The following is a 13177-nucleotide window of genomic DNA, read 5'->3' as shown; positions in this document are numbered from 1 at the left end:
GGAGAGGCTAGAAGAACAGAAGGCTAGATTAGTGATAAGTACTTAGGAGAGAGAGAGAGAGAGAGAGATGAGTGCTAATAATGCAAGCTGGTAGTAGCAGCTAGTTCTGTGTTTGTACAGGTGGCCTCGTCTGCTTCTAGGGAACACATCCCTACCCTCACCTGTAAGAACACCATCAGCCTGCAGTAAAACCACCTGTCATTTCTCTGTGTTCTGAAAGGATTTTCCTTCCCCTCTCTCTCTCTCTCTCTCTCTCTCTCTCTCCTCTCTCTCTCTCTCTCTCTCTCTCTCTCTCTCTCTCTCTCTCAAACACACACACACACAGGCACACACACACTCCCAAACACCCACACATACACCCTCAAACATCTACACATACACACCCTCAACCACACACTCTCAACCACACACACACTCTCAACCACACACACACTTTCAACCACACACACACTCTCAAACACACACACACTCTCAACCACACACACACGCTCTCAACCACACACACACTCTCAACCACACACACACTCTCAACCACACACACACGCTCTCAGTGCTTTTACTCAGATGATTATCGTCAGGCTGTCTGATGCCCTCCTTCTCATTCTAGCCATGCTGATTGTAATTTCGAAATTACACCTAATGAAGAATAATTTTTAAACCCGGGGCCGCCTGTATTCTGGGCTCTACAGCTCCGAGGTTTAATGGATTTCCTGGTATGGAATCCATCTTTCCCTTATTCTGCCTGGCGGGAGGTCCAGCTAGCACACCCTCTCTCTTCCCCCCCCCCCCCCCCCTCTCTCTCTCTCTCTCTCTCTTCCCCCCCCCCCCCTCTCTCTCTCTCTCTCTCTTCCCCCCCCCTCTCTCTCTCTCTTTCTCCCTCTCTCTTCCCCCCCTCTCTCTTTCTCTCCTCTCTCTCCACCCTCTCTCTTTCTTTCTCTCTCTCTCTCCACCTCTCTCTTTCTCTCTCTCTCCACCCTCTCTTTTTCTCTCTCTCTCTCTCTCCACCCTCTCTCTTTCTCTCTCTCTCCACCACTCTCTTTCTCTCTCTCTCTCTCTACCCCTCTCTCTTTCTCTCTCTCTCTTCACCCCTCTCTCTTTCTCTCTCTCCACCCTCTCTCTTTCTCTCTCTCTCTCCCCTCTGTCTCCCCCTCTTTTTCTCTCTCTCTCTGCCCCTAACACTGCCTCGCTTAACACCCCCCAACACACACACTTACACGCACACAAACTCACACACACACAAACCTTCCCTCATTCACTAATTGGAACAACTGTTTATGGTGAAAATGCTTTATAATCATTATTACACCTAATGAAGAATTTTTTTAAACACGGGGCCGCCTGTATTCTGGGCTCTACAGCTCCGAGCTTTAATGGATTTCCTGGTATGGAATCCATCTTTCCCTTATTCTGCCTGGCGGGAGGTCCAGCTAGCACACCCTCTCTCTCACCCCCCCCCCCCCCCCTCTCTCTCTCTCTCTCTCTCTCTCTCTCTGTCTCTGTCTCTCTCTCTCTCTCTGTCTCTCTCTTCCCCCCCCCCCTCTCTCTCTCTCTCTCTCTCTTCCCCCCCCCTCTCTCTCTCTCTCTTTCTCTCTGTCTTTCTCTCTCTCTCTCCACCCCTCTCTCTTTCTCTCTCTCTCTCCCTCTCTCTTTCTCTCTCTCTCTCCACCCCTCTCTCTTTCTCTCTCTCTCTCCACCCCTCTCTCTTTCTCTCTCTCTCTCCCCCTCTGTCTCCCCCTCTTTTTCTCTCTCTCTCTCTGCCCCTAGCACTGCCTCGCTTAACTCCCCCAACACACACACACTTACACGCACACAAACTCACACACACACAAACCTTCCCTCATTCACTAATTGGAACAACTGTTTATGGTGAAAATGCTTTATAATCATTATGTTTCTTTCCATCTTTATATGTGAATTATTTTTACAAGTTACGACATGTAAAAAACAATTTTGGAAATGGAAAACCAGCGTTATTATAATTAGGAGAATTAATAAAATAAATGTTATGAACAAGAACATGTAAACTGAAGAGTGAATCTCCAACAGTGAGATGAGAGAGGGAGTGCAGGTGGGCGTCACCACGACGACCAGGAACACCAGGTGTTTAGAACAACCTAACCAGTCTGGCCACCGCAATGACACACCTGTGTGTGTGTGTCTATTTTAGAAAGATGCCATAAAAGCTAGATGAAAGCACACACACACAGACACACACACAGACACCCACAGACACACAGACAGACACACACACACACACACATAGACAGACACACACACACAGACATACACACACCCACACACACACAGACATACACACACACACACACAGACAGACATACACACACACACACAGTCACACACACACACAGTCACACACACACACACATAGACAGACACATACACAGACACACACACACGCACAGACACACACACGCACAGTCACACACACACACATGCAAATCAAAGCCATCAACAGCTTGTGATGAAGTGAGATGTGGCCACAGCCGAGTGTGCCGTTACCATGGAACCACTCTCTCTTCTTCTTCTCTCACCTCGAGCAGAGACAGAGAGAGAGGAACACAAAGGAAAAGACATACCAAGAAGAGAGAGAGAGGGAGAGAGAGAGAGGGAGGGGGGTGAGACAGGGAGAAATGCATTGAATGAGTTGAGAGAGAGAGAGAGAGAGAGAGAGAGAGAGAGAGAGGAGAGAGAGAGAGAGTGTCAGAGGGAGTTAGAGAGAGAGGAAGGAAGAGACTGAGAGAGAAAGAGGAGTTATTGAGAGAGAGCACACAGCATGTTTATGAATGAAAAGGTAGTTCCTTTGTTTGATCGCTGCTATGGGAGCTAGCAGGAGCTAATACTAAGAGCTAAACTAGCAGGGGCTAGGAGGAGCTAACAGAAGCTATAAGGGGCTAGGAGGAACTAACAGAAACTAGCAGGGGCTAGGAGGAGCTAACAGAAGCTATAAGGGGCTAGGAGGAACTAACAGAAAATAGCAGGGGCTAGGAGGAGCTAACAGAAAATAGCAGTGGCTAGGAGGAGCTAACAGCAGCATAGCTCTGTGCTGTCTAAGAAGCATCAGACAGGACTGCTTCTGTAATGAGTGACATGTTGATGTTTTGGTTGAGTAGCCGTTAGTTTCCCTCCTGACTCCAGCAAGCAGCTGAAGGGAGGCACAGCTCAGTGATCACAGGTTTTAATGATGATCAAAAATATGGACGTTCTAACCTCCTGAACTGTCCATCACTTTAGATGAAAATGTACAAATAAAGGCATAATTCTTTTAATCGTTGACACTTCCAATAGAACCGCCCCCCCTCCTCCCAGGGGACAAACATTGTAAAGCCTTTTCAGCAATGAACAAGCGCAAAAAAAGTGTTCTAACATCCTTACGAAGCATCTGTGGGCATGAAAGTTTACTGAAAATGTTTCTAATCACTGCATGTGTCTGGGTTGTAGAGAAGATCTGGAATGGTCTACCAAGGGGGAATGTCCCTGTACTTACTGTAAGTCGCTCTGGATAAGAGCGTCTGCTAAATGGCTAAATGTAAATGTAAGACCCAAGATGTTCATTTCTATTCAACAGAGATGCATCTAAGGAAGGATGTCCCTTGAATCACTCACAAACCGATAACATTGTTAACCAAAGGGAAAACATTGTGTAAAGGTTTATTATATTACAAACTATTTCCAAGTTTAATCGTTTCGGCTGAAGAATCGTAACAACTAGACTGGACGATCCTATCTAGAGAGGTCTGTTATAATAGGCCTGTTATAATGTGCATGACCATTCTAGTAATTCCAGCTCTTGGAGTGGTCCTGGCTGAAGGAACACAGGGTAATCACAGGAGAAATGTCCCTGTCCTCCCTAACCCTCCATTAGAACAGCCTGGGTCTGTCTGGGGACATTGATTCCCCCCCCTCTGCTTCTCCACTTTCTTTTCTCTTTCGCTTCTCAGGTTCCATTTGGAGACTGTTCATCTACTCTAGAGGATAGCATAGACAGAGGGGGAGGAGAGAGAGGGGAGAGAGGGAGGAGGAGGGGAGGGGAGGGGAGGGAGGGAGGAGGGGAGGGGAGAGAGGGGAGAGAGAGGAGAGAGGGAGGGGAGAGAGGGGGAGGAGAGTGAGGGGAGAGAGGGGAGAGGAGAGAGAGGGGGAGAAGAGAGAGGGGAGAGGAGAGAGAGGGGGAGGAGAGAGAGGGGAGAGAGGGGAGAGAGGGGAGAGGGGGAGAGAGGGGAGAGAGGGGAGAGAGAGAGAGGGGGAGGAGAGAGAGAGAGAGAGAGAGAGAGAGAGAGAGAGAGAGAGAGAGAGAGAGAGAGAGAGAGAGAGAGAGAGAGAGAGAGAGAGAGAGAGAGGGACTGTACAGCAGGCCTGGTCATCTGAATCTCTTCTCTTCTTTCTTCTCTGCCTGTTTGCCATCTCCACTTCCTCCATCATCTGCCTAATCCCTCTCTTCCTCTACTCCTCTGTTTTGTCCTATCATTCCTTCCTTCCTGTGTTCATCTCTCCCCTTCAAACCAACCCCCTCTATCATTCAATCTACCTCTCTCTCTCTATATATATATATCTTGCTCTTGCTCTCTCACACACTATGAGCCAAGTCTTGGATCAATGCAGCATTGACTTTCCTATCAATGAACATTAGTATGGATCAGACTGCTGCTTGCACTGCCTTGCCCTGCCCCAGAATCACACACACACACACACACATCCACACACACACATCCACACGGCCTGTTGCCACGGGGACCTCTGATTTCATCACTTCTCAGCCAATGACACAAAAAGGGGATGGGCGGGCGGACAGAACGATTCGGACAAAAGAAGAACAGAGCGAGGAAAGGGAGGATGGAGGGAAAGATAAAGAATGGGTGGATTGATGAAGGAGGGGTGGATGCAAAAAGACACGAGTGGATCGATCCACCGTTCATGATAGAAACTACAGGAAATAGACACTGACAGAAAAGAGATTCTGTTTTGTCTTGTGAAGAAACAAGATTCTGTGTATGTGCTGCTGCTGAGAGAAGGAGATGGTTAGTGATGGAACTAAAACAACAGGTTTTAATGAACTTCGTCTTTTTATCCTTAGACACAGCCCCTCTTTCCTCTTTCCTCTCTCTCTGTCTCAATCTCTTCTTTCTCACTCCTCTTTCTGTCTCCTTTCTCTCTCTTAGTCTCTACCCTCTTTCTCTCTCAATCTTTCTCCTCTCTTTTCTCTCTCCCTTTCTCTGTCTTTAATTCTCTCTTCGCTCCTGTCTCTCTCCTCGCTCCTGTCTCTCTCTCTCTCTCTCTCCTGTCTCCCTCTCCTGTCTCTCTCCTCGCTCCTGTCTCTCTCTCTCTATCTCCTGTCTCCCTCTCCTGTCTCTCTCTCCTCGCTTTTGTCTCTCTCTCGCTCTCTCTGGGGGTGGGGACACCTGAGGCTGTGACAGCCTCCCGTGGGGGTGACAGGGGGACTTCTATAATAGGAGAGGACTGCAGCGAGAACACAAATTAGCGAGTGTGGAACGCGTGGGTATTGTAGTTCACTCATTTGGGCCCCAAACACAAGCATGCACACGCACAAAAGCACACACCACACACAAACACACACACACCACACACACACACACACACACCACACACACACACACTACACACACACACACACATAGACAGGCCACAGGGAACAAAAGGCATAAACCAACATACAGACCAATTAGATGTATGCACACATGCACTCACACACAAGTACGTACAAGTACACACACACACAAGTACACACACACACAAGTACACACACACACAAGTACACACACACACAAGTACACACACACACAAGCCAGAGATTCACATTCAGAACAGGAGCTCAAGTACACACACACCAGCCAGACACACACATGTGCGTACACACACTCCTCTCTCACCCTATAATGGGTTCTTGAGTCCGGTTGAGACCACTTGCTGAGGTTCTTTTGTGTTCCCTCCCAATCTGAGTTGAGGTTCTGCAGAGAACACGCCTCTCCAGCTCTATCACAACTATCCTCCAAACAGGGTTCTATGCATCTTTAACTGTTACTCCGTTTTTCTATATTTATATTATAACTTGGAATAAATCTGTATTAGCCTATATTGAAATAGGAAGAAGAGCCCGCATGCCGTTTGTGTCGTTAGTGTTCCTTCACCCTTTACGATAAAAAAAATAGTGTGTCAAAGGTACAGGTTTGCAAGTTAAGTGTTATTCTGACAATTAATTAATTCATCTACCCACGTGTCTTTGCGTGGAAATTGTAAATTTTGAATTGAAATTAATTGAAGCACCCTACATGTTTGATGGGGCATTTAGACGACTGTGGTATGTTGCTATTACCATCTTTTAATCAATAATTATTCGATTTCTGCCCATTTTTTGTCTTGTTGCCTGAGTAGCCTAAGTAAACCTAAATAAATAAATAAAAAATAGACTAACAGTATAATACAGCACATGTGTATTACAGGAATATTTTTTTTCTTCCTTTAAGATAATAAATCTGTTAAAAAAAATCTGATATTACATGTCCGTAGTTGTTAATTGATTATTTTATTTTTTTGTACAGGCCTAAATAGAAATATTAGAGCTACCGCAACCTCCTCATTTGTTCTTTTGAATTGCTCGCCCCTCTCTCCCTTCTCTTTCTCTCTCACACCCTCACTCACTGAGGGACGGGGGAGGAGGGGGAAGGGGAGGGAGGGGTAGGGGGGGGAGCAAGTAAGCTGCATGGGAGACTTGAGGAAAAATAGAACAAAGAAATAGCCTTCTTTCACCGCACATGCATGCAAGTTGATCCTCCGTTAAGACCCCCTGCACGAGGAACCTGAGAGGCATCGGGGGCGTCCTTCGCCCTGCCTGATTGTAAAAGCGCTTTAATTTGGGCAGGAGTGGACGCCTGCCTGCGAGCGCGAGAGCACGGGGGAAAGCAGCCTCTCCTATTCCCTCTCATCAACCACAACCAAGAAAGAACTGATGAGAAGAGAGAGAGAGAGAGAGAGAGAGAAGGGGGGGGGGGGGGGGGGGGAGAGAGGGGGGAGAGAGAGAGAGGGAGGAGGGAGATGCTATTCAGTCATAACTATTATCTTTACATTATTAACACATTGATTTGATTATTAATATTATAAATAAACTGACTAGACTAATAGACAAACTACATTTTTGAATTATAAGTAAATGATTTTAGAGTGGTGGATATTTTGACTAGACGCTATAATACCTCCAAATGTATGTTTCGTAAATAAATAGCTTTAGTGTCAACAGCTATTACTCGAAAACAGGGTAATTTAGGCTATCAGATAGTAATTTTATAGAATATGTGTCACCCTAATTAAATGTGTATTTACTCCTCTTGGTGTGCCTCGTGCAGAGTTTGTTAACAAACCACTCTATGAAAAATAATATATAGATATGGCTGTATTTTAATTTCAACAAAGTATTGGAGTAGCCTTCCCTTGCATGGCCAAAGGCGGTAACCCTGGAACACAGAACCAAACGATATGCTGCCTGAAAACCACTCATGAGCAAAGAGATCCCTCGCGATTATGAAACACACACACACACACACACACACACACACACACACACACACACACACACACGCGTGCGAGTCGACAGGCATTCCGCAATAAAGGTGAGTGTTCAAAGGTGACATCGTTTTATTCAAGCCAAAACAAACACAAAGTCAAAACGCTCTGCATATTGAAGATTTTGTTTCAAGTCGACTGTGATACCATTCACAAAACCATGCCGATATAGGCACTGATGTGATTACAATTGTATTTAATTCTGCGATTATCGAAGACTATGTAGCACATGTAGATGACAGGCCTGCAGTAGGCTGTAAGATCAAGGATCAGAAGAGCATAGTTACTAACAGCATTTTGGTGTGATGTGCCTATATGACGTGATAACATGGACGAATTTAGTAGCGCCTGTGTATTAAGTGTTTGTTAACTTTGTATCCTACTTTCCAACTGAGGCTGATCAAGGTTATCATAAATAAGGACTGGCCTGCTAATGTAGCATACTAATGTAGCCTAATGCAGTCAACAATTGTGATAGGCCTACATATGCCTATGCCATATAAACATATAGCCTACAGTCAACAAGTAAAAGACTACACTTTGTGACTGGCAACTTTAAACTACAACCTAGGCTACATGAACTTCCAAATAAACCGGATTATGCAGCTAATACGGCATTTTCCAAATGTGTCCAAGCCAATTATTGCTAAATATATTTTATATCTATGATTAATTCAACTACAATTTTAGGACTCGCCTTTAATACTTTTTAGTCCGCACCCAGGCTTCAGGACATTAGCCTAATCGAAAAAATATACTAACATGAAATAATACAAAATCACAAAAGGGTCACGGTTTAGACCTGTGGTCTGTTTGCTGAATAGCTCGATGTCACCGGCGAGTTAGAAGCACGTGGGCCACAGTCAATGCAACGTGCGCCGCCACGGTGAATCAGGAAAGCATGGCGTCGATCGCAAGAATAATCGCCTGCTTTTGATTAGATTAACAAGAATGTGAATTAATTTAAATACCCCAAAAAACTAATTTATGTAGGACTATTCCTAAACTCAGAAAAACAGATTTATTTATTTTTTAAATGGATGGCGTCTCACGAGCCAGGGAAGCTGGCTGGATCTCGAGCTGCAGTTTTTCAGAGGGAGCGGTCCGCGCCCGCCGGGGAGCAAGTAGCTGCTTTTCCCCACGCGCTCCGCTCTGAAGAGGAATAGCCGCTCGAGAAAAGCAGAAAGAAAAGCAGAGAGAAATCTCCGCCTGCACCTGTATGAAAATCTCCCGCAGGCTGGCAAAAATTGGGTTAAAATAAATACATATTTTTACAGCAATCGCCTTAGTCAACATGTGCAAAATAACACAAAAATACAACATTTAGCCTATTATAGGCCATACTAACAGCAGTGATTGTAAATACACTATAGTGCTGTAGCAGGGACATCATTGAAGCCTATCATTTTACATTTTTATTGTAATATTCTTATATATGATACACATTTTTGCTAAATAGCATGGCTGTGTGACACACTTTTACACAAAGGTCAATGTAGGATTAATATGAATCCAAATTGTCATAATTAGCCAGATTTTTACACTGCGTGTTGGTAGAATGGGTTAGTAAAATAAGTGTTTAATTTGGCAAATTATTCTGAGCTCTCCATCCCTGGAGCTTAAACCAGTGACACCGTGAAGCCTGTGGGTTTGGAGTTGTTGCTTGTAGACAAACCAGAGCCTCTTTCATGTACTAATAACTCGAAAAGACTCGATTTAGTCCCTCACTACACCCATAGACTAAGCCAGATAAGACGTGTACATCTGTACAAATGCAGCCTCTGCGTACATAAGAATCGCGCTGTTGCTTACATACAACGTAGCATTAGATGCCTATGAAGTAAGCCATGTGGCCTAAACGCACGTCTGGGGGGAATAGCAGCAAGAAATGCATAACAATCACCATCCTAATGTACTCTGTCAGTCTGCGAGGCTGCGCTTTCAACAATAACACTCCATGGCGTGCGCCATAAGTCGTGGACATGAGGGTGCCTCGCGCGGTTATACGCCGGATAGGAGAGAAGGCTGCAGAGGTTTGAGTTGATTTGCGTGAACATTAGACCGTGCACGCCGTCGGTGGGTGGATGGGAATTCTTTAGAGACATTCATTTTCCGTCAGCCCTGTCGCGAGGTAGCGTATCCCCTCCCCCTCTCCCCCTCTTTGTTCCCCTCCATTGATTCTCACTGCGCGAGCTGCGACTGTGGGGGGAGAAGTAGACTCTACACGAACCACACCACTGCCACCCAGCGGCCAGCGGTTTGGGCGCGTGACTGTGCGCGTGTGTGTTCTTTGTTCGCTTGGCCAAATCGCCTCGCGTGCTTCATAGTTTTACAACCCACACTGTTTATCACAGGAGTTTTACACATTTAGTCATCTGCACGAAAAATGATGGAAGATATGTAGTAATGTGTCCTTCGTCTCACAGCGCGCATGCGCATCTCAGACAATTGAGCCGGAAGCACTGTTTCTTACTTAAGGATTCTGAATGTAATTCACATAATTTAATTAGGCGTACATATGTTAATTAGATACTTAAGTGGGAAATAGTGATTACTGTAGGGCTACCCTAGGTTACAGTACAGTGATACTTCAGCTAATTTATCGGAGGGCGTCTCTATGCGTTATGGTCAGTCTTTATGAAATTAACATTCTTACCACTTCTGCCAGGAGGGGTTCGTCGATAATTATCATTTATATACGTCTAAATAACTGGAGATTCTAGAAATAGTAAAAAGTAATAGGTTTTACATTTTAAAACCAATTTTCTTAAATAGATGTGTGAGTATGTGAATTTGTAATGATAATTAAAACAAATACTCAATCATTTCAGATCAATAAAATCTTAATATGTTTTAACTCTGAATTGAATGAATAATATGAAAGTAAGGGTGTGTGTGTAGGTGATATGCATACGAGGTTGTGTGCATTGACGTGTGTATGCACGTGAGGGTGTGTGTATTTGTGTGTGCGCGCGCGCGCGCGTGTGTGTGTGTGCTTGACACTGCACAGGTGCAGATTTTCCCTTTCCCTGTTGGCTTGAGCACAGAAATCCTACATACGTTTATTTGCTCGCGAGCTTGCTCTGAAGAAATGGCCCGTAATGGCCCGTATTGAAAATAAGTTAAAACACAATTTAAGTTGACATCTTTACTGACTGAAAATGGAGCTGGATTATGGTTTGACATTAGATTGATAAAGGATAAACACACGTTTTTAACTCGTGTCATTTCTTATGTTAGATACAAGTTCCTATCAATGACAATTGTATAACATTACCTTTCACTGTAGCCTATAGGTGCACACAAGTTCGGAGTGTGAATTTGAACTTCGTGGGGTTGCGCATGCGTCTGGTGCGTATAGTCTCATACCATAAGAATATGATTAAAAACTGGTAGCTTGCCCAGGGGCAACATTCTCTCTCTCTCTTTCTCCCTCTCGCCCCTTTCTCTTTTATTTCCTCTTCTCTTTCTCACTTTCTCTCTCTTTCTGTCTCATATTTCAAAATGTTAGCAACAAGAACATCAATTTAGAGTTGTGCATCTATAGACGAAATAATGTAACCTTAGGATGCTCTCTGTCTGTAGATTCACACACGTGCTTAATCTTTCATCAAGTAGAGCTCGTGGCACCGGGACCTTTAAATATGGAATTACTTGTTATTATCTGTTAATCCACCAACCACCACAGTCGTCGTAACTTTAGCCTTTATTTTTAAGTTAACATTTAGCCTACTTAATTAATTAACAAATTAACCCAGACTAAATAAAATAAAACGTAATGTCCCTGCAGTTTTTATTTTTATAATTGAATTAATAGATAAGAATCATCATCAGTCATTTAAAAACGGGAGTGCTACAGGGCTACAGCAATGAGGATCCAAGACAACTATTTCAAGACGACTGGCAATGCAGTAGCCTATTTGGCTTCTGTTGAATCTTGCTTCAAGTTGAAATTATAAACGTTATTATAAATCTTCTTAAAGGGGAATGCCATTAGAAATGTAATAGAAGACCAGGCTATAAGTGAAACCAACGTTAAAGCATGCATCAATTCTCTAATGCCCTTCATTAAAATATATTATCAAATTAATAAAGAGTATAACGTGCTCAGTACACAGCGTTATCTATGCAGGCTCAGGCTTTATAGGGGTGATCTGAACTTGTGATCTGAACTTAAATACCAAGCTATAGGCCTGCCCATGTAAACATGCGGTTCATAAACTCTTAAGATGAAAATACACTCTTTTCCTGAAAGTTAAACACAGAAGGCATGTATATTTCTGTACCCGGGGACAGATGTGGAATCTATTTCCGAACAGATCAAATGAAAAGTTAATTCTGTGTAAACTGTCTACGTTTATGCCTAAGTTTAGACCAAGTCACTTCCACCCAACTCTGAATTGAAGGTATATACCATGTGTGAAGGTTATAGTAGCTTATATTTGGGGCTGAAATGTTGACAGCGTTGAAGAGTTGATCACAGCTTACTGGAAAAACCGGTGATCGATATTCATGGCATGTAGTTCAATTTAAGCACAATAGCTTGTTATTTAAACGTCTTACATGTCATACACTTTTACAGATTTTTGACTTTTGATGCATCGACTATGGGTTGTGTTCTTGTCAGAAAACAATCTGGGCATCTTACTTTTTGAGTGAACACATCACCACTCTGGACAGGACACGTTTAACTTTGCAAGCAGGATATGGTCTTGTGAAATCTATCACATTTTATAAATTAGGCCTTTCCATTGTGGGAAAGACCCCTTGACTCGAGGAGTTATTATGACGTAGGCTACCATCTGAAACCAATGTAATGTTGTCATACACACATCTCACAAAATTTTGAAAATATTCGTGATCATTTTTTATTGAAAACTGGCAGCGTCATTTAAATTTACCGCAGGAAATCACTGTATTTGCAAAGTCAGGACAGTGATTTTAATTGACGTAGGCAAGTCGGCTAACCCAGTGCCTTGATTCAACCTTAGCTTTTAGCAGTACGCAAAAGAAACGTTGTCCACGCACCAGTTCCAGCAACAATGTCTGAATCAATATTATTCTCTTCAACTGCAAATCGATTTTCGAAGTCATCGCTTAAAATGCAGATTTATGCAGATTAGATAAGTGACGGCGCGCTCTGGGACTCTGGGAAATCTGCAAGCTCCGTTGATTAATGACAAGAGTTTCGAGGACAAAGGTGAGACAAGCAAGACTATAGGGCACCAGGACAGAGGAGAGCGAAGGGAAGCTAAAGGTAGCCACCGAGATTTAGAGAGAGACGCCACCAACATTATTTGAGAAACACAATGACAAGCAGGGTTCACTATTTTTCAACAGTTACACTGAACTTTGATCAAGGAGTCGAGGTCATCTTGATAGCCCCTGCGTGTGTCATGGACAAAAAATGCCCTGATTCTTATAACCCAGTCTTATAACCCATAGTAGCCTATATCCTAGTCTTATGGCCTATTCTTTTATTAAAATACAGTCATTTAGTAGACTAATATTATTAGCTGTCAAATTATGTTTTAGGTGTTGCAGATGGAACTTAGGGCCTATTGCCTCCCCCCCCCACACACACACA

This window comes from Osmerus mordax, chromosome 15 (genome assembly GCF_038355195.1).
Source record: "Osmerus mordax isolate fOsmMor3 chromosome 15, fOsmMor3.pri, whole genome shotgun sequence".
Taxonomy (NCBI): domain Eukaryota; kingdom Metazoa; phylum Chordata; class Actinopteri; order Osmeriformes; family Osmeridae; genus Osmerus; species Osmerus mordax.
Note: the sequence above shows the minus strand (reverse complement) of the source record.